The sequence below is a fragment of the Pinus tabuliformis genome, chromosome Q, assembly GCF_031772625.1.
Source record: "Pinus tabuliformis cultivar Carrire ecotype Pingquan chromosome Q, CPIR1, whole genome shotgun sequence".
NCBI classification, from domain to species: Eukaryota; Viridiplantae; Streptophyta; class Pinopsida; order Pinales; family Pinaceae; genus Pinus; species Pinus tabuliformis.
The window spans coordinates 85,882,470-85,903,136 of NC_142296.1; positions in this window are offsets into that span (position 1 = coordinate 85,882,470).

Below are 20,667 nucleotides of genomic sequence, written 5' to 3' on the forward strand. Positions count from 1 at the left end.
GAGCAGCCCCCACAGTAAGAAGGGGCAGTTGAGGCCCCAATTTTCACTGAACAGTAGGCCCAAAACACGGTGCCTCCCAGGCAAGAAACATCAGCGGAAGCATCAATCCTCCAAACTCCACAAAAGGAGGATATAAGCAGGAAAAGGGACAGAGAGACTCCCTTAACCACATCAATAAGTCATGGTGAGAAAAGAAAGAGACTGAATCCTTTCTCTGAGGAGGAAATGCCAATAGGGCAGTCTCTGGGCATGGGCCCACCCAGTAGAGAAGCATCTGCAAGTTCCTTCCAACAGGAACAAGAGAGGACAATGGGAGGAGAAGTCAGCTCCTCAAGCCACCAAAGAGAAGCTGAAGGAGGAATCAAACAGCAGTTCATAGACATAAAGAGGAGGAATGAGCCCATAAAAATACAGTTGTATAACCATTTGTTGAAAATGGCTCCCACCAACCAGCAGCGACTAATGTCTGCATATGATGTCCAGGAGGGCAAGATGGTCATGAGTCACTTCATGCCAACTACTTTGCAGCCACAGTCCCCTTCAGATTACTTGAGGACCAATCTTGAGGTCCTGGCCAAGGACATCCACCCAATGGACAAAATTGAATTGCATAAACAAACAGGTGAGATGGTCTATGCCTCCTTGGCAGACAAAACATTGGATAATTATAGGCTAGAGAATAGCCTTCATAATACAGCTGCCCAACTTGAGTTGGAAAGGGCATCCTCTCAAGCTAAGGACAACAGAATAAGGTCCTTAGAAGATATAATTATTGAGATTGGGCATGACCCCAAAGATATCAAGGGCATACAAGAAATATTGAAATTGAGGGATGCAGATATGGTAGCTTTAAGGAGAAAGATCAAACTCCCAGCCACAATTCACCCTCAAACGGATGAAGTAGCTCAACAAAGACATGATCAAGATGCCGCAACCTTGCTAGTGTCTCTCTATCAGCAGCTTATCCAGACACAAGAAAAGCTGGGAGAATCAGAGGCTGCACAGGCAGCATTACAAGCAACTCTGAAAGAAAGAGAAGAAGGTCAGACTTCCCAGCCTCCTCCTCAAATCATTAACCTTGAGGAAGCTGCTCCAACTACTATTCCTCCTCCTCAGACTGAACAAGCAGCACCATCTACTTCAGCACCACCAACAACAGAGCAGGCCCCTAGCTTGGATATGCAAAAGCTAAGAAATGAGATTCAGGCCCTGGAAGCTCAAATGACAGAACTAAATGAGACCAGGGAGAAACTGGCCAAAGTAAATGATAGATATGAAAAATCCAAGCAGGCTATGGCAGAAAAGGGCAGGGAGATAAAAGCCCTCAAAGACAGGATCAAAGAGCTAGAGAATGAGCTCAAATTAGATAAGGTTGTGGCTGAGCTTAAAACAGTGCTGTGGGCTAATATTGGCCAGTCTATTACTGACCAATGGCAGTATATGGAAACAATCCATGAGCAGTTAGAGCTCATTCCAAAAGCACAGAAGGAAATTCAGAGATCAAGGGCTGCTCTAAGAAATATGCCTGAGGTTGCTACTAGGATGATTAATGTGCTTAACAATAGAACAAGTACTCAGTTGGCTAGTATGGGAATTCCAAACAGAACTGAGACCATTCAGTTAATCAAGAGGGTTCTTACATTGAGAAACTTGGTGTAGACATTAGAGAGAAGAACCCAAGACATGCAGACTGAGGTAAACAGGTTTATGGACAAATTTCAGGTATTACAAAACAGAGGGCTCCCTAGCTTACTGAACAGCGCAGGGAGACTGTTCACACATGAGCAGTATGCCAAGAGGGTCAATGCATTTGCCACAAGTCACATCAATGAGAAGCCCAGCACCTCAGAGGAAACAGGGCCAGCCACAGGACAGACTCTCTACAACAAAGTAGAAAGTTTATTTTTTATAATGAATGAAATTAAACACCTGTTTGAAGTGCCTCCCAATTTTTATAAATATACAGAGGCAGAGGAGACTATGGATGCAATTCTCGGGCATCAACTACCTACACAAGAATGGTGGACTAAGGCAATACAGATGATTTTATAAACAGGAAACCATTTAATAAATTTTGTTCATGAAAAATACAAATTGTCATGCGCAGGACAGTTTAAAAGAATCAGCATGCATTAAAGATGAAAGTTGAGCCAACTCAGCAGAACTTACGGCCAACAAAGCAAGATGAGAAGCTACAGGTGTCCAGGCCGAGAAGCTACAGAAGAGTAGCTCCAAAAGCGCATTCTCCAGCATTAATGCAGATCACTCCAACCGACTCGTTGGCTTCCAATAGCCAAAATATCTTCTGACAGATAGAAAGATGCATTTATGTTGTATTAAAGGCAGCAATAACTTCTTATCTGCTATTCTGTACAAAGTTGGTGAAATATTCATTTCTCAGATGACTCAACGCCTTAGATATTTTGTAATACTGTTTGTATATATTCGCCCCTCGCACAAGATTGCAGGGGTTGTTGTCGATTTCCCTTGAAGAAGTTCTTATGCTGTAATCTTTTCAGAGTTTTAATAAAAAAAGTGATGGAATTTCTGAAAGTTCTGAAGTGTTGAATGCGTTCTGGTGTTTGTTGAAAAACTGCAGGATTCCTGTGTACCTCACAATACAATAAGTTTTCTGTAACTCTCTTTTTTATGTGTTTCAATCTGTTACAATCCATATATGTTTCTAATTTCTAAGTATTTAGCAACAAAGAAAAAGAATAGCCTTCAGGATTTATTCATGCAATACCCTGAGCTCAATCTATGTTGTTAATGAATGTTTTCTTCGGCTATAATCTTGATAGGTGTAATTCTTAATTGCTACACTATCAGAATATATTTTCCACAGTGACCTTTGTCTCAGGAATTCAAGTTTGCTCCTGAACAACATGTTTCACTTTCACATCACCAGTTTAATGGAGAATTCTTAAATGCTTTCCGTTGGCTGACCATACATCACCACTTAAGTTTAAATTTTGTTTGTTGAGATACCCAATAGGCCCTGCAGTCTGAATATTCTCACTCCAGCATTTCAAAACATTTCACAGCTCTTGACTCCATTGCCCAATGATATACTACTGTCTGAACACTACATCTTAAGCACTGAAAGAAGTCCTTCAACCAAAACATAAACCAAAAACCTGAGCATAATAACTAGCCTAAAACACTATCAAAACAGAGACAAATCATAAAGAGAGAGCCCTCTCTGATTACAGTTTGGCTAGAAACTGTAATCCAAAGATTGGTTAGTGGTTACCCCGGCCATATTCCCTTGGGAGTCATAGGGAACAACCTGGGTGTTAACAGTAAGATTCCATTAAAAAAATATAAGTTCGTATACAAAGAAAATAGAGGTTCATTGTACTAAGGAAAATAACTATCCGTTAACCAAACAACTATTAAATACAGAGTTAAAACGATGTCCCAATTCTCTAGCAGAAGAGATAACTGCCTTGAGGTTTCACCTCGGGTAAATATAAATCGGTAAGCAGAAACATACTGAAGCTTCAACATTGAAAGAGAGTTGGAACCCCAAAAAAATAGGCTCTGCTAGTTCCTCCATAAGGATTAAATAAGATTGACCTGCGATAAGGGAAGCATGAGTAGAAAGGTTGAAGTTGATACATTGACTACTTGTATCATGAAAGCAAGCAGAGATTTAATTGTAGAAATGCAAGGATAGAAAAAGGAATTAAAACCTTACCGCATTAGAAAGAGTAAACTAAGGGAACAAGAGGACGAAGTAAACCTAATCCTTACATTTGGGACCGCCTGAGAGAATTTGAGGAGGCTTCAGTCCCAAACTTTGATACAAATTATGATGAGGATTATTAAAAATGTCGAAACAAAACCCTGCGTTAAGGTAAATTAATTTGAATTCAATAATAGTGAAGCCAACCTTTATGTGTGTCCAACAGAGAGACTTCCCTGAAACTCACCAATTGGGCACTCTAAGAGAAAATCCTCTTGCCATGTTCTGTTATCACTTAGAAGAACCTATAAACTTCAAAGAGTTTAGTGACCTTGAGGACTATCTACACCTAAGAATGATAAAAAACCTTAAACTTGTATGCCATGGTTGCTCAATTACCTGGGTAGAGATATTACTGAATAACAAATTTAAATTTTTCGTAAAGGAATTAGCCAACACCATCATGTCGTGAAGTTAAATCGCCTAATGGGTTGCACCGCCAATATGAGCAGTCAATTCATAACTGTAACAACGAAACCAAATATGGTAAGGAAAAAAAGGAAAAAATTACAGAAGATAAGAGGCAGCATCTGAAAGATAGAAAATATCATATCTATGCCTAATATATATATATATATATATATATATAAAGATAGATTTTCGCTTCATGATCAAAGCAATAAACCTGTTGATAAATCTGAGATTCAGAATGATTCCCCTATCTGTGTCAGTGAAGGCCATTTTCGAGTCAATTTATGGAAACCCCCTGAAGGGAAAAACATATCTCTTCCATGAAGAGAATGGATCACGATATGCATAGATCACCAAGGAATTTGGGGAATACTATCATGTTACATGTACAAGAAATTCCACACCCCTTTCAGTCCATAAATATGTGAAACTGAAGCTGGGGCAAGACAAATTTCACCATAAACTAGGTGTCAAATCCTGTCCACCTGTAAGTCACAAGGTGGAAGAAAATGGTAACCAACTCTCATTTAAATGAAGAGGAAAATTAAACAATCTGCATGGGAGACAAAGTATCTAGGGCACAAAGAAATATCCATCACTAAAATACTACCATATACATCCTTGCAACATTTGGTGGCTCCAGGAGAATCCCATTTTTTATGAAGGCATCCAGATAACCTCGGTGGCGGTGATTTGATTAAATTCAGAGTAGATGAGCCATGGTTATGTCTCTGAGTAACAAGTTCCCTATGACAAGAAATTATATATTTTGTGTGGAGAGAGCTGGGTAATCGATTTCAAGGGGAAAGCAGAGTGAAACCTTCAAATTCGATGGGTGATGGAAATCGATTCAAAGGGTCAAGTAGAATGATGTTTGTGACCCATCCCCCATGGAAAAATGACAAAGAGTTTAAGGTTGGGAAATCAATTCCACACAATTGATTTATAGCTCCACGGTTGTACATTAACTCACAACAACCTGCACCATGTGAACTGGGTTGACGTCGCGATAAAGGAGTGGAACATGTCAAGTCGAAGGGGGAACGAAAACCAAATGAATTAAACAGTATCAGAATCATGTACAATACCCTGTGAAGGAAGGAGGCACATACACAATACATTAATTAATGAAGTTTGTTCGCAATAGATCAGCAAGAAAATAATAATGCAAGGAAACGGAGTTGTGTTATGATAGGGTTAGAGTTTGGAACGTGGCCATGGAAAGTGTAAATAAAGTAACATGGTCAACTCATAGGGGCTATAGATGGGTGTATTAAGCAATGAGTACCCTTCGCCAGTACTAGGAAAGAATTTTGCATTCATAACTTAATGTTGGGTATATAAATCATGTGGTTGCCAAATCAAATTTGCGAAGAAATGATACCATAATATATACTAAGGAGATAGACCTAAAGTGTGCCCCTTTACCAAATTATGTAAGTGTAAGCGGAATGCTCAAATCCTAGTATGAGAGCAAAGCTACAATGAGAAGTTCCTTAAGGGATTATGAACGTTTTTTTATACTTGATATAAAGGTACCATCGTGATGATGGCCATGGAATGCAAAAGTATTGTAGTAATACTAATGTAAATAAAGAAATAAATTATTGAAAAAATAAATAATAAAGGGGGTTTGGAAAGGGAGACGTGACGAGTGGTAGCAGAACTTAGGCTCAACCCTTGGGCCTAATGGGAATTATCGCAAGCCTAGAGATCTTGGAGTGTCATCATAACCGTTGAAATATTTTCTGGTAACTTGTTTAACAATGTGCGTGCAATTTTTTTTTATTGGGAATGAAACATTTGGAGTTTCCTATGTGGAAAATTTAATGTTTTTATATACTTAAGAAACCTTATTGTGAAGAGGAAACTCTTCTTGTGAAATAATTTTTTTGTAAAAATAATGAATAAATCTATCGGATGTGTGTGTGCAGTGAAGAGCTTAGGTTCTCCAACATTCAAGAAAGAATCATACCTCGTTTTTAAGAGATGCAAGACAACAAACAATGTTTTCTTGGAGTCTTGAAGGCTTTTCAATTATCTCCTTTTTAATGGACTCACTTCATGGGTTCTGGTTAACCTTTTATTGAGACGGCCTTTCTGATCTAAGGCCTGTATTGAGATTTTATGGCTTATGTCATTTTCCATAACATGGTTTTGAAAGGAATATAATAATGGCCATTTTTTAAATATTTAATGTAAAATCCTATTTGAATTATTGCGAGTGAGACAAAAATGATGCAAATGAATTGAAATGCTAGTTTATAGAATTTTCGTAGCCATATGAAATATCAACTGGCACATGCATCTTAAATCCAGAACAATGTAGCATTGAGAGTAATACAATAAAATTGAGTTGTGCTGAATCTATGCTAGTGTGTAATTAGCTCTTTGTTTGTGGGTAGGATAATTGCATGAAGACACAGATGAAGTAAATGTATCTCCTCCACCTAAACTGTAGAGCATAGGGTTTCTTCTGACGTGATCACTAGTGTAATGAGAATGTAAGGAATGAATTTCATTTCGATGTTGAACAACATCAGGGGTTGTGTTACGGAAGGGTTGACCAAGGCGATGATAGAGACAGCATTTCCGTGGTATTAAGATTAATAGAATCCATGGGAAAAATTTCTTGGAGGCAATACGTTAGATATATTACATGATGTTGGAACCATGTGTCAAAGGGTACGAATGGTGGCAAAGATCAATAAGTTGCATTAAATATTTTTTCGTGAAGGATCAAGATAAAATAACAGAGAATACAAAGTATGACAAAGCTATGATGGACTCACATATTTAACGTTGCATATAAAGAGCAGGAATATTCCTTGTGATGAAGACACTTTATGTACTATGAGTGCATGATTATCAGAGTGCAATACAACATGGGATAGGAAAACTATGAAAAGTACACATGCATGTCAGCACGTGTGATATGATGCTGCCTGGTAAAACAAGATACTACATATACATTAGAAAGATATGTCGAAGGCACATAATGTGAATATATTGAGATTATGCACTACACTGGGAGGCTACACAAGATTGAAATCATGCCATGAAATATGTAATATAAAGGGGCGAAAAGGGTATAAGCGTATGATGTGAGCATAGAGGAAAATCATTATGCGATAGTGTAATTGAAATCAATGGCGCAACAACACAATCGTTTTGGCACATTATGGAGATGAAGGTTAGTCTCCATACCTCCATAGAACTCTCACACCTAGTAAAATTGCAATTAATGCAATGTCGCTTAATCTTCTTAAAAAAAAATGTTGGAACTGTAGTTCAAATAATTAAAGGAGAATATTTGACAAGCAGGGAGGTGTCACGATTTGCAAGTATATGAAGTTTTTTTTAAGCCACTACAAAAGCTATATCAAGGCATGCATAGGGAAAATTTAAGGAGGTTGTGCATGTTAAATGAGGAGGATAAAGTTGTAAACCCATGTTACAAAGATAGAGGTGACACTCCATAACAAAAAAAATTGGAGTGATGAGAGACACCAGTGCACTAGCGCAGTCACAACAACGTAATTAAGGAAGAAAGCCTCATCTTCCTACTGTTGTATTATCATTGTCACATACTGTAAGGATAAATGGAACGAGAGTGTGCTATTATATGACCATCTCCAGATTGGCATCATGTATCAGCACTACCACAGTTGTAGTTATCATACATGCAATAACTATGTTCACATTAAAGTTGAGATCAAATTTTGTCACGCTGAAAGGGTGAGAATATGAAGATGCACTCAAGACAAGGACAAAGACTTCTATAAGTGCTCATAAACTATCTTCACAAAATATATATTGGAAGGATCCAAGTGACCATTTATGGTCACCAAAATGGGGTTGAGTTGAGCCCAATTAGGAGTATTATGGTGTTTTCTTTTTTCGATGATTAAAGTATCTCTACACCTAGAAAAGGAGTTGTTGATATGTATTTCTATGGTGGTACTAGAAGAAAAAGTCAAAATAATGTGGAAATTTCCAATTGTACACTTTATTAAAGGATTCGACCAATGTGTAAGTCCAAAGAAATTTGTGAAAACTTGTGAATTTTTTGTGTTTGAACAATTATGAGAAGGTGGAATGAAATTATGCCACTAGGAAAGCTGGTAGGATAGAAGGAAAACCAATGGAGTAGACCATCAAATGGTAAAACATTAAGAATAAATTTAGGAAAGGCACTGCCAAATCATGGGAAGGAAGCCTTAAATTTAATTTGGAAAACATACTCATGAGCTAGACATGGACGGAATATCACCCGAGTAGTGGGCACAAAGATAAGAGGGCGTATATGTCACTTACAGATTACCAAAGTGGGAATGTATGAACTATTAATAGGTTAAAAATCTAAAAGGGCACGACAAGGAAAAATAAACCATTAGATATACCTTGGATGCATAATGAAATGTTAGCAAATGCACAAACTATCATTAAAAAAGAAGAAAAAAAATGTTTACAAATTATTGTAATTATATCCACTTCATAGCACCTTATAAATGATATCTTGAAAATGATTACCTCTATGAGTAATGTGAACATGCCACTCGATATTTTCAATGTCACATATAACACTCGTCACAAAACAGGGTGAAGGATTATAGCAAGAGTATATATGGTATGGTTTTGTTGTAATGTTACACTATTATTAAACTTTTTCATATTTGTATGAATAGTTGTTGAGTGCAGATGAAATGCACATAGCCGCGGGTAGCATGGCATTAATGAAAAAAATATATGTTTCTAGATTGGAGAGGTCACACAAACCAAATCAATGTTGAGATTTTCTGTTTCTCAAAGTAGGCAAAAATCTCTAATGTGTGACAATAATAGGAATTTGTTGCTAGATTAGCTCCAAGTAGTTGGGAAAGAGTTAATGTATCCTATATTTGTTGTGACAAGATTTATGAGTCAGTTAGATTCTCTTGGCTATAAAATACATGCCCGTACAGATATTGGAGAGTGAGAGTTTGTGAGGAAATTGATTATTTTGTAATCTACTGTTTGATAATAAAGATTGCTGATGCCTATGTTTGGTGGACGTAGCCCAGATTGATTGGGTGAACCACGTTAATCTGCTGTCTCCTGTGTATGGTTATTTGTTGTGTATATTGTTTATTTGTTTGCTGCACACATTTGCCTCTAACAAATGGTATCAGAGCATGTTGGAGGAGCGCGCAGTGGAGGAGGTGTGTATTGCTGCGTGGAGTGGGATTAATAGCTGCGGGCATGTGTAATGGCTGAAGCGCCGACATTACCAGTGCGCTAACCAGAGGAGCAACACTGCTGTGTGGAAGTATTAAACAGTGCGCTGACGAGAGGAGCAACACTGCTGCGTGGAGATTGCTGGCGTATGACAATTGCTCACTGCAACGTGCTGGAGTTTTTTTCTTACCTGCGTAGAGGTGAATCCAGGGAGCGCTGTTGGTCACTGAATATAGCGCGGGTCCCTCGTTTCCAGAGGAGCATACCACTAGTTTTCAGTACGCCGTGACTGAGCTGTGGCTGTGCAAGACGGGTAAACTCGTATTCTGGTTTTTTGAAATGCCTTGTTTGCAAAGGGATGCCGAACGCTGAAACGCCTTGATTGAATTTGAAATTCATTAGAGTTAAATATTTGAGTGGTTCAAAACTCTGTTTTCTATTAAAACCTTCAGCGTATAAGATACATTGTGATCTATACGATTGTGCCCACTATTAAAGTTTCAACATTTGTACTTCCATCAGGAACGGTTGTAAAGTATACGTATTTTATGGTGCATTCCATATGGTAATAGCTATAGCCTGTATTTTGGTTTTTTTTTTCAATGGACCATTAAGACGGCACTTACCATTCAAAAAGTTTGTTGTTGTAAAAAAAGGCAAAGGCATTGTAATATAAAGCATAGGCAGTCTTTTATATATATTAATTGCTGGTTAGTTTTGGAGATTATTGGTTTTTGGTTGATACAAGATGGCGAAAACTAAGAGTGCCCAGTTTGAAATTGAGAAGTTTAATGGAAAAAATAATTTCGAGATCTGGAAGGTGAAGATGTACGATTTGCTTGTTGAACATGGTGTGGCAAAGGCGTTGTTGGGCAAATCCAAACAGCCTTACAACATCACAGATAATGAGTGGGCAGAGATGGATGAAAGAGCAATAAGTGTTATTCGACTGTGTCTGGCTGATGATGTCCTGTTTAATATCGTGTCGGAGACAACAGCGGCTGGTTTGTGGACGAAACTGGAGAAATTGTACATGACCAAATCCTTAACCAATAGGATTCTCCTGAAGCGACAGTTATACAGTTTGCAAATGAAGGAAGGTACATCGATTGCTGATCATTTAAATGCTTTTAATACTCTTCTGGTGCAATTACAAAGGATAGAAGTAAAAATTCAATCCGAGGATAAAGTTATTACTTTATTGTGCTCGTTTCCCGAGTCATGGGATCATTTTGTTACTTCTATAAGCCGTAGTTCATCAGAAACTATTGAGTTTGATGATGTAGTTGCACCTTTATTATCGGAAGAAACAAGGAGAATGTCGCATTCAGAAACCTCTACATCAGAAGCTATGATGGTTAGTGGTCGTTCGAAAGAAAGACGCTCCAGTAGGCCGAGCGACTCACGTTCAAAGTCGAAAGGGAAGAAGAGTAAGGTAAAATGTTGGTTTTATGGCAAATCAGGGCATTTAAAGAAGGACTGTTGGAAGCAACAGCAACAAACTTCTAAAGTAGATTCTTCGACAGAGAAGAAGGAGGCAAATACTACAGATACAGGTTCGGCATCAGGTTCAAGTATGAGTGATGAAGTATTATCAGTTAATGTGTCAAATCATGGTAAACATTGGTTGTTAGATTCCGGTGCATCAAACCACATGTGTATTCATAAAGACTAGTTTAAGACATATAAATCAATTGATGATGGTGTTGTGTACATGGGTAATGATGTAACATGTAATATTGTGGGGATTGGGAGTATACAACTGCAAATGTTTGATAGGACAACTAAAATGTTAACTGATGTGAGGCATGTACCAGATTTAAGGAAAAATTTTGATTTCATTAGGAGCACTTGATTCAAATGGATATAAAATTGTAATTCAAGGTGGAGTAATGAAAATTTACAAAGGTATTTTACTAGTTATGAAAGCTAAGAAGGTAGGAAATCTATTTCAGTTAGAAGGAAGTACAAGGTCAGATCATGTGTCTACGATGTCTAAACGTGACAGTAGTTCCATTCACTTATGGCATCAAAGATTGGAGCATATGAGTGAAAGAGGGTTAAAAATTTTGGCTGATCGCAAGTTACTTCCAAATCTAAAGTCTGGAAAGTTAGATTTCTGTAAGCATTGTCTGTTTGGAAAACAAAGTAAACAAAAGTTTAAAATAGGCAAACATACTAGTAAAGGCATACTTGATTATATCCATTCAGATGTTTGGGGTCCAGCTCCTACAACCTCATATGGTGGCTCGTCTTATTTTGTATCATTTATTGATGAATCTTCTAGGAAAGTGTGGGTCTACATGTTGAAAAGGAAGTCTGATGTTTTTTCATTTTTCAAGCAGTTTAGAGCATTGGTAGAAAATGACACTGGTAGAACAATAAAATGTTTAAGAACTGACAATGGTGGTGAGTTTACTTCCAAAGAGTTTGACAGCTATTGCAAGGATGTAGGGATCGAGAGACATAAGACCACGGTTTATACTCCTCAGCAAAATGGAGTTGTTGAATGCATGAATAGGACTCTTCTAGAGAGAGCAAGGAGTATGCTGAGTAACGCTGGTTTGCAAAAGGAGTTGTGGACAGAAGCGGTGGCAACAACTTGTTATGTGATAAACCGATCTCCATCGACGGTGATAGGCTGCAAGATTCCTCAAGAGGTATGGAAAGGTCACCCTTGTGACTATTCTAAACTCAGAGTGTTTGGTTGTGATGCATATGCTCTAGTGCCTAAACATCGGCGAACTAAATTAGATCCAAAGTCTAAAAGGTATATCTTTGTTGGGTATGGTGTTGGAACAAAGGGATATAGATTGTGGGATCCTACTACCCGCAAAATCATCATCAACAGAGATGTAAAGTTTAATGAATCCTCTCTTCTACAGTTAGATGTAGATAGTAGATTGAAACAGGATGATGTATTTGACTTTCAGCACATTCAGTTTGATAGCATTTCTAATGATAGTCATGATGACCATAGTTCAGATACTAGTCATGAACATGTTTCAAAATCAGAACATGAACAGGGTTCAGGTATAGATCATGAACAGGTCTCAGATACTGATCATCAAGAAGTTCCTACAGATGGTAGTCAGCCAATCGAGGAAGTGCCAGAAACATCCTTAAGGAGGTTGACAAGAATCAAACGGCCACCGAGAAGGTATGATGATTATGTCACTTCTGTTGCATTTACTGCTAATGACGATGAACCTCTGTGCTATCAGGAAGCAATAGAAGGTTCGAAAAGTGACAAGTGGAAAGCAGCCATGAAGGACGAAAATGATGGCCTTAGGTAAGAATGACACATGGGATCTGGTTGAGCTTCCAAAAGACAGGAAAACTGTAGGGTGTAAATGGGTTTTCAAGCTGAAACAGGGTGTGAATGATACGAAAGACAGGTACAAAGCGAGGCTGGTTGCAAAAGGATTTTCTCAGAAAGCCGGCATTGACTTTCATGAGATTTTTTCACCAGTGGTTAAAATTGTTTCAATTAGAATTGTGTTAGCATTAGTGGCTTTGCTTGATTTAGAGTTGCAGCAGTTAGATGTTAAGACTGCATTTCTACATGGAGACTTAGATGAGGAAATTTATATGGAACAACCGGAAGGGTTTGTTCAGCATCGCAATGAGAAATTTGTCTACAGGCTCAAGAAGTCATTATATGGCCTGAAGCAGTCACCTCGGCAGTGGTATAAGAAGTTTGATTCTTTCATGTTGAGTCAGAAATATGTTAGAAGGGAATATGATCATTGTGTTTATTTTAAGCAATTAAATAATGGCATATTCATTATCTTAGTATTGTATGTTGACGATATGCTCTTAGCAAGCAAAAGCATAGAAGAAATCAACAGGTTGAAGGCTCAGATGGCAAGGACATTTGATATGAAAGATGTAGGAGCAGCTAGACAGATTTTGGGCATGGAGATTTTCAGAGACAGGAGCAATGGTACGCTGTGGATATCACAACAAAAGTATATTGAGAAAATGCTTTTGAGGCTTGGTATGAATAATGTGAAGCCTGTGTCAGTCCCTTTCGCTTCCCATTTCAATCTTTCTTCGAGTTTATGTCCTAATTCAGATGAAGAAAAGGAATTTATGTCTCGAATTCCATATGCTAATGTAGTAGGGTGTTTAATGTATGCGATGGTGTGTACGCGACCAGATATTTCACATGCAGTTGGGGTTGTCAGCAGGTATATGGCAAATCCGGGTAAAGAACACTGGTCAGCAGTGAAATGGGTGCTTCGGTATTTGAGAGGCACAAGTAGTTATTGTATCACTTACAATAAGAGTAGTGAATTTGTTTGGGGGTATGTTGATTTTGATTTTGTAGGTGATTTGGATAAGAGAAGGTCAACATCAGGGTATGTCTTTACTCTTGCAGGTGGAGCAATTAGTTGGATGTCAAAGTTGTAGAACATTGTTGCTTTATCCACTACTGAAGCAGAATATATTGCTGCTTCTCATGCTTGCAAAGAAGCGATTTGGTTGAAAGGTTTGTTTGGTGAATTTGGTAGGTTGCAGGACAACATCAAGTTATTTTGTGATATTCAAAGTGCAATACATTTGGCTAAGAATCCGGCCTATCATAGTAAATCAAAGCATATACCGATCAAGTACCATTTTGTAAGACAGGTTATCACTGAAAGGGGAGTCTCTCTTGAAAAAGTGCATACAAAGGAGAATTGTGCAGACATGTTCACGAAATCAGTTTTGTTAGATAAGCTACGTTGGTGTTTGGCTTCTCTTAGCTTGCAGAAAAGATAAAATAATAAACAAACAGGGTATCAGGCTAATTGTTGTCAAGGTGGAGATTGTTGAGATTTTCTGTTTCTCAAAGTAGGCAAAAATCTATAATGTTTGACAACAATAGGAATTTGTTGCTAGATTAGCTCCATGTAGTTGGGAAAGAGTTAATGTATCCTATATTTGTTGTGAGAGGATTTATGAGTCAGTTAGATTCTCTTGGCTATAAAATACATGCTCGTACAGATATTGGAGAGTGAGAGTTTGTGAGGAAATTGATTATTTTGTAATCTCCAGTTTGATAATAAAGATTGTCGATGCCTATTTTTGGTGGACGTAGCTCAGATTGGTTGGGTGAACCACGTTAATCTGCTGTCTCCTGTGTATGGTTATTTGTTGTGTATATTGTTTATTTGTTTGTTGCACACCTTTGCCTCTAACAATCAAGTGGAGATGCTTGAGACCCAAGTGAGATATGGGTAGTAATAAAAAACATAACAAAGAAAATCTCGGTACTAGCAAGGGAGTTTCATATTTTTTTTAGGTACCGTGAAAATGGTACCTTCTCAAAGTATCACCTTCGGTTTGTGGATCATGTGCAATGATTTTTACTTTCTCAATTATATTAGTTAGCACTACCAGTCATATGGTAATTATAATATTTCATGCATCGATACATAAGAATGTATGTACATAATGGATCTCACGTACGGGATTGATAAATGTTGCAGGGGAACTTGTGAACAAAATCTTTCTGTTAACTTGGAGAAAGGAAGAGATCGGATCCCACAATCGAATAATAGTTTGGGATTAAGTCAGATGGAAGTATCTTACTCTCAAAAGGGATACTTAGCAATTGGAGTAAGAAGGGCATAAAAAAAGGGTTACCCAACAAAGTTCAAGGAGAAAGAACTGGACAACGAACACCGAGGATGGTGTTAATAAAAGGGGAGGAGAATGTAATATCTGCACTTTGTGGTAAAACCACTTTGGGTAGACTAAGTCGGGTTCGAAAGAATGCCGGAATATCCAAAGAACAATAATTAATTAATTATGTAAATGGTTATTTATTAATAAATCAATAAAGGGATGTATGTAATTGAAAATGAGACACAAGATTCCTGCCAAAATAAAATAAAGATAAAATCTCATCAATAAATGAGATTTGATAATTATTTCATGATAAATATTCTAGAACAAAATTCTAGATAATATTAATTCATGGGAGAAAAATATTCATCAAGTGCTTAGTTGGAGAAAGATATTAAGCTCAGAAAAGCATAAAAGTGTTGCGAGAGAGAGAAAAACGAGATTTTATGGAAAAGCCTAGGTAGATGGATATTAATATCCACAAAAGTGAGACGTTGCTAAAAGGAAACCTTTCATGAAAGCCAAGTATTTTTATACTTGAAAAATGGATCAAGACAGGGGAACCACTTGGATTTGGAATGGAAAGGAACTCTCAGCTCAGGGGTGAACTAGAGGAGACAGTTCTAGGTTGGGTGTGGAGAAGGTGTGAATTTCCAAGTAGCTTGTTAATGGTTTTATTTACATTCCTGTGTTTTTCTTATTTAAAGTAAAATATGTGTAAATTTTATGTTGTATGTCTTTCTAGGTAGTAAAATATCAAATGAAAGTAGCATGTTAACTCTAAGGAAATTTTGAAGTAAATTTGACAAAGTTAGTGTATAGGTGTAAAAGAAAATCAAAGGATTTGATTAACATCACATATTAGATTTCTGAAATCTTGATGACTAAGAATATTGGTGGTAGATGCCTTAAGAATTTTACAAAAGGGCAAACATAGTATTGTTATGGGATTTATTCAACACAGACTTTGAATATTACAATCAATCATGTGGAATAAGTTAGGTACTCATGAAGAGTGGAATATTAGGAACCGTGACCTTGTGTAAGGGTGATGCAGGAGCACGACGACTCCTCAATCAAAATGGAATTCTGACTAATTCAAAAAGACAAAACAAGTTTCTTGAAGGCACAACTATTAAAAGATGAGGCAATTTGTTAGTTTGTTGGCTCTAAATGTTATTTAGAGTGTGTAAGTTGAGGGAATCATGGATCTGAAATGAACCACGATTCTGTAGTTATTTCTTATAAATTGTAACCATGTGTTTGTAAAGGGGAGGCCATTTGAATGGAGATCAGGCTGTCATGGCGCCACTACAATGTAAACCTCACGAAATGATAAAGTGGGGGTTCGATTGTGAAATATAAATTATGTTCACTGTGTGGAGTTAATACGTATTTGTTTTGTATGTAATTCGTGATTGAATTATTTTTTTTTCTCTGCGGATGATTAGAATAGCGAGCTTGAAGCCTCAATAAAATGATCCATCATTGATAACAAGATGGATCAACAATGACCAAAATGCGTATTGATTTTAGGATGCAGATTTGTTGCATCAAAGGGGTATCAGAGCAGAAGAAGATTCTATGGAAGGAGATGCAAATTTAAAGAGTTATAGTCTTTATATTTTTGTGTAGGTGGCAGTAGAGGAAGGTGAGAAGATTGCAGTAGCCTAGGGTCAAGAGTGCTCAAATGGTTCCAAAGAAGAGAGAACCAGAGAGATGCTGAAAGACTGAGCTCAGAGGAGAGAAGCTTGGTGAGGTATCGAGCAGTAGGGAGAACTTGCTATTGCAGAGGATGATTGTAGCTTAGAAGTTAAGCTGTTACGAAGGCCAGAAGCATATGACCAGGAGGTCATAATTTTTTTTACCTCAAGAGTCTGATGCAAGAGCAAAATGACTCCTCAGTCAAAATAGAATTTTGACTACTTCTAGAAGACAAGACAAGTTTCTGGAAGGCACAGCTGTCAAAAGATGAGGCGATTTGTTAGTTTGTTGGCTCTAAATGCTATTTGGAGGGTGTAAGTTGAGGGAATCGTGGATCTGAAACGAAACACAATTCTGTAGTTATTTCTTATAAATTGTAACCGTGTGTTTATAAAGGGGAGGCCATTTGAATGGAGATCAGATCGTCATGGCGCCACTACAATGTAAACCTCATGAAATGATAAAGTGGGGGTTCAATTGTGAAATATAAATTATGTTCCCTGCGTAGCTGCATGGAGCTAATACGTATTTGTTTTGTATGTAATTGGCGATTGAATTAATTTTTGTGTTCTTTGGGGATGATTAGAATAGCAAGCATGAAGCCTTAATAAAATGATATATCGTTGATCATAGGATGGATCATCGATGACCAAAATGCATATTGATTTCAAGATGCAGATTTGCTGCTCCAAAGGGTTAGTGGTAAGATCTCCTTAAATTCTTGTGCAAAAACACCTTGTGTGTAATAGGTAGAATAACTATGCACATAAGAATTAACAATTTATCTAGGGTAATAGAAAATAATTTGTATGCATAAGAATGGTATGCATATGCAAATTCAAAATTTGGGGCATGTAATATTAAGAGCAATGAGGGGAGAAGCCTTTTCAACCCCAACCAACTAATATTAAATTCTATAGATGCGACCATACTACCACCAATCTCGTTTTCATTATATGTGGAAGTACTTTAAATATAAAATTGAGTAGATGTATCAGGTTAATAAGTATATATAAATGAACAAGTTGTACATGCGCATTAAAGACTGTAACGACGAGATTGTGCAAATAAAATCTGTATCATAAACTGAAAGGTTTGAAAGAGAAGTCATACATTAAAATAACTAAAAGATTGGAATACATCACTCAGTGCAAATTGTTGTTGAATACAACTAAACCAATAAGTGTGCCCGATATTATAAAATACACAGAGTGATAGCACATATATTATACCCTCTACGAAAATTAGTGTGAGAAAATGGAATAACTGTAAGCATGAGGGACCTACTATGTAAATGTGTGAACCAACATTTAAGTAATATCAAATAAACATGATGCAAAAGGTAAGCTTCCATTAAACAAATATAAGTTCGTATAAAAAAAATAGAGGTTCATTGTACTAAGCAAAATAACTATGTTTTAACCAAACAACTATTCAATAGAGAGTTAAAATGTTGTCCCAATTCTCTGGCAGAAAAGACAATTGCCTTGGGTATTCGCCTAGGGTAAATACCAATCGGTAAGAAAAAATAGACTAAAAATTCAGTAGTGAGAGAGAGTTGGAACCCCAACAAAATAGGCTCTGCCGCTTCCTCCATAAGGATAAAAAAAGACTGATTTCTGATAAGGGAAACATGAGTAGATAGGTTGAAGTTGAGGTTGAAGTTGAGACGTTGACTAGTTGTATCATGAAAGCAAGCAAATATTTACCTGTAGAAAAGCATGGATACAAAAAGGAATTAAACCCAGGACGAATTAAGCAGAGTAAACTAACAAAACAAGAGGACCAAGTAAACCCAATACTTACCTTTGGGACCGCCTTAGAGAATTCGAGAAGGTATTAGTCCTAAACTCTACTACAAATTATGATGAGGATTATTAACAAAGTCGAAACAAAACCTCACGTTAAAGGTAACTTAATTCGAACTCAACAGTAGTGAAGCCAACCTGTGTGTGTGTCCAATGGAGAGGCTTCCTTGAAAGTCTCCAATTAGGCGCTCTTAGAGAAAATTCTCCAGCCATGTTCTGTTATCGTTGGAAGAACCTCTAAAATTTTAAGAGTTTAATGATCTTGAGGAATATCTACACCTAAGAATGACAAATTACCTTGAACTTGTATGCCCGAGTTTCTCAATTACCTGGGAAGAGGTATTACTATATAACGAGTTCAAATTTATAGTAAGCAAATTAGCCAATGCCATCGTGCTGCAGAGTTAAATTGCCTAATGGGTTGCACTACTAGCACGAACATTCAATTCATAACTGTAATAATGAAACCAAATATGGCACAGTGAAAAAAAGAAAAAAATTACATAAGATAAGAGGCATCCTCTGAAAGATACTACGTATCATATCTCTACCTAAGATATATATATTTATATATATATATATTCTTTTCATGAGAAAAGCAATAAACCTGTTGGTAAATCTGAGCTTCAGAATGATTCCCGTGCCTGTGGCAGTGAATTCCATTTTCCAGCCAATTTATGGAAACCCCTTGAAGGGAAAAACGTAGCTCTGCCATGAACATAATGGATCGAGATATCTATAGTTCACCAAGGAATTTGGAGAATACCGTCATGTTCCCTGTACAAGAAACACCACATCCCTTTCAATACATAAATACGTTAAACTGAAGCTAGGGGAGGAGAAAAATTTCACCAGAAACTTGGCGTCGAATCATGTCCACCTGTAAGTTACAAGGAGGAAGAAAATGGTAACCATCTATCATTTAAACGAAGAGCAGCATGAAACAATATGAAAGGGAGATAGAGTACCCTGTTGGAGATCAGATGCACAGTGGAAATTTAAACAAAATAAACAGCAGACTAATCAAGCACATAAGACACAAGAATTAATGTGGTTCACCCAACCAATCTGGGCTACGTCCACACAACATAGGCATCGGCAATTTTATTATTCAAACTGGAGATTACATAATGAAATCCTCACAAAACTCTCACCCTCATAGCAAACAATCCGAATGGTTGCCTGTTATATAGCAAAGAGAATCTAACCACCTCATTAACTCACTCACATCAAATATAGGAGGCATTAATCATCTCCCAACAACCTGGAGCTAATCTAGGAACTGAATTTCTATTGTTGTCACCTACAGAGATTTTTGCCTATTTTACTCCAAACAGAAAACCTCAACAATCTCCACCTTGACAACAATTAGCCTGATGCCCTGTTATTATTATTTTATCTTTTCTGCAAGCCAAGAGAAGCCAAACACCAGCGTAGCTTCTCTAACAAAACTGGTTTCGTGAACATGTCTGCACAATTCTCCTTTGTATGCACCTTTTCAAGAGAGACTCCCCTTTCAGTGATAACCTGTCTTACAAAATGGTACTTGATCGGTATATGCTTTGATTTACTATGATAGGTCGGATTCTTAGCCAAATGTATTGCACTTTGACTGTCACAAAATAACTTGATGCTGTCTTGCAACCTACCAAATTCACCAAACAAACCTTTCAACCAAATCGCTTCTTTGCAAGCATGAGAAGCAGTAATGTATTCTGCTTCAGTAGTGGACAAAGCAACAATGTTCTATAGCTTTGACATCCAACTTATAGCTCCACCTGCAAGAGTAAAGACATATCCTGAAGTTGACCTTCTCTTATCCAAATCACCTGCAAAATCAGAATCAACATATCCGCAAACAGATTCACTACTCTTATTGTAAGTGATACAATAACTACTTGTGCCTCTCAAATACTGAAGCACCCATTTCAGTGCTGACCAGTGTTCTTTACCCGGATTTGCCATGTACCTGCTGACAACCCCAACTGCATGTGAAATATCTGGTCGCGTACACACTATCGCATACATCAAACATCCTACTACATTGGCATATGGAATTCGAGACATATAATCATTTTCTTCATCTGTATTAGGATATAAACTGGAAGAAAGCTTAAAATGGGAAGCTAAAGGGACTGAAACAAGCTTCACATTATTCATACC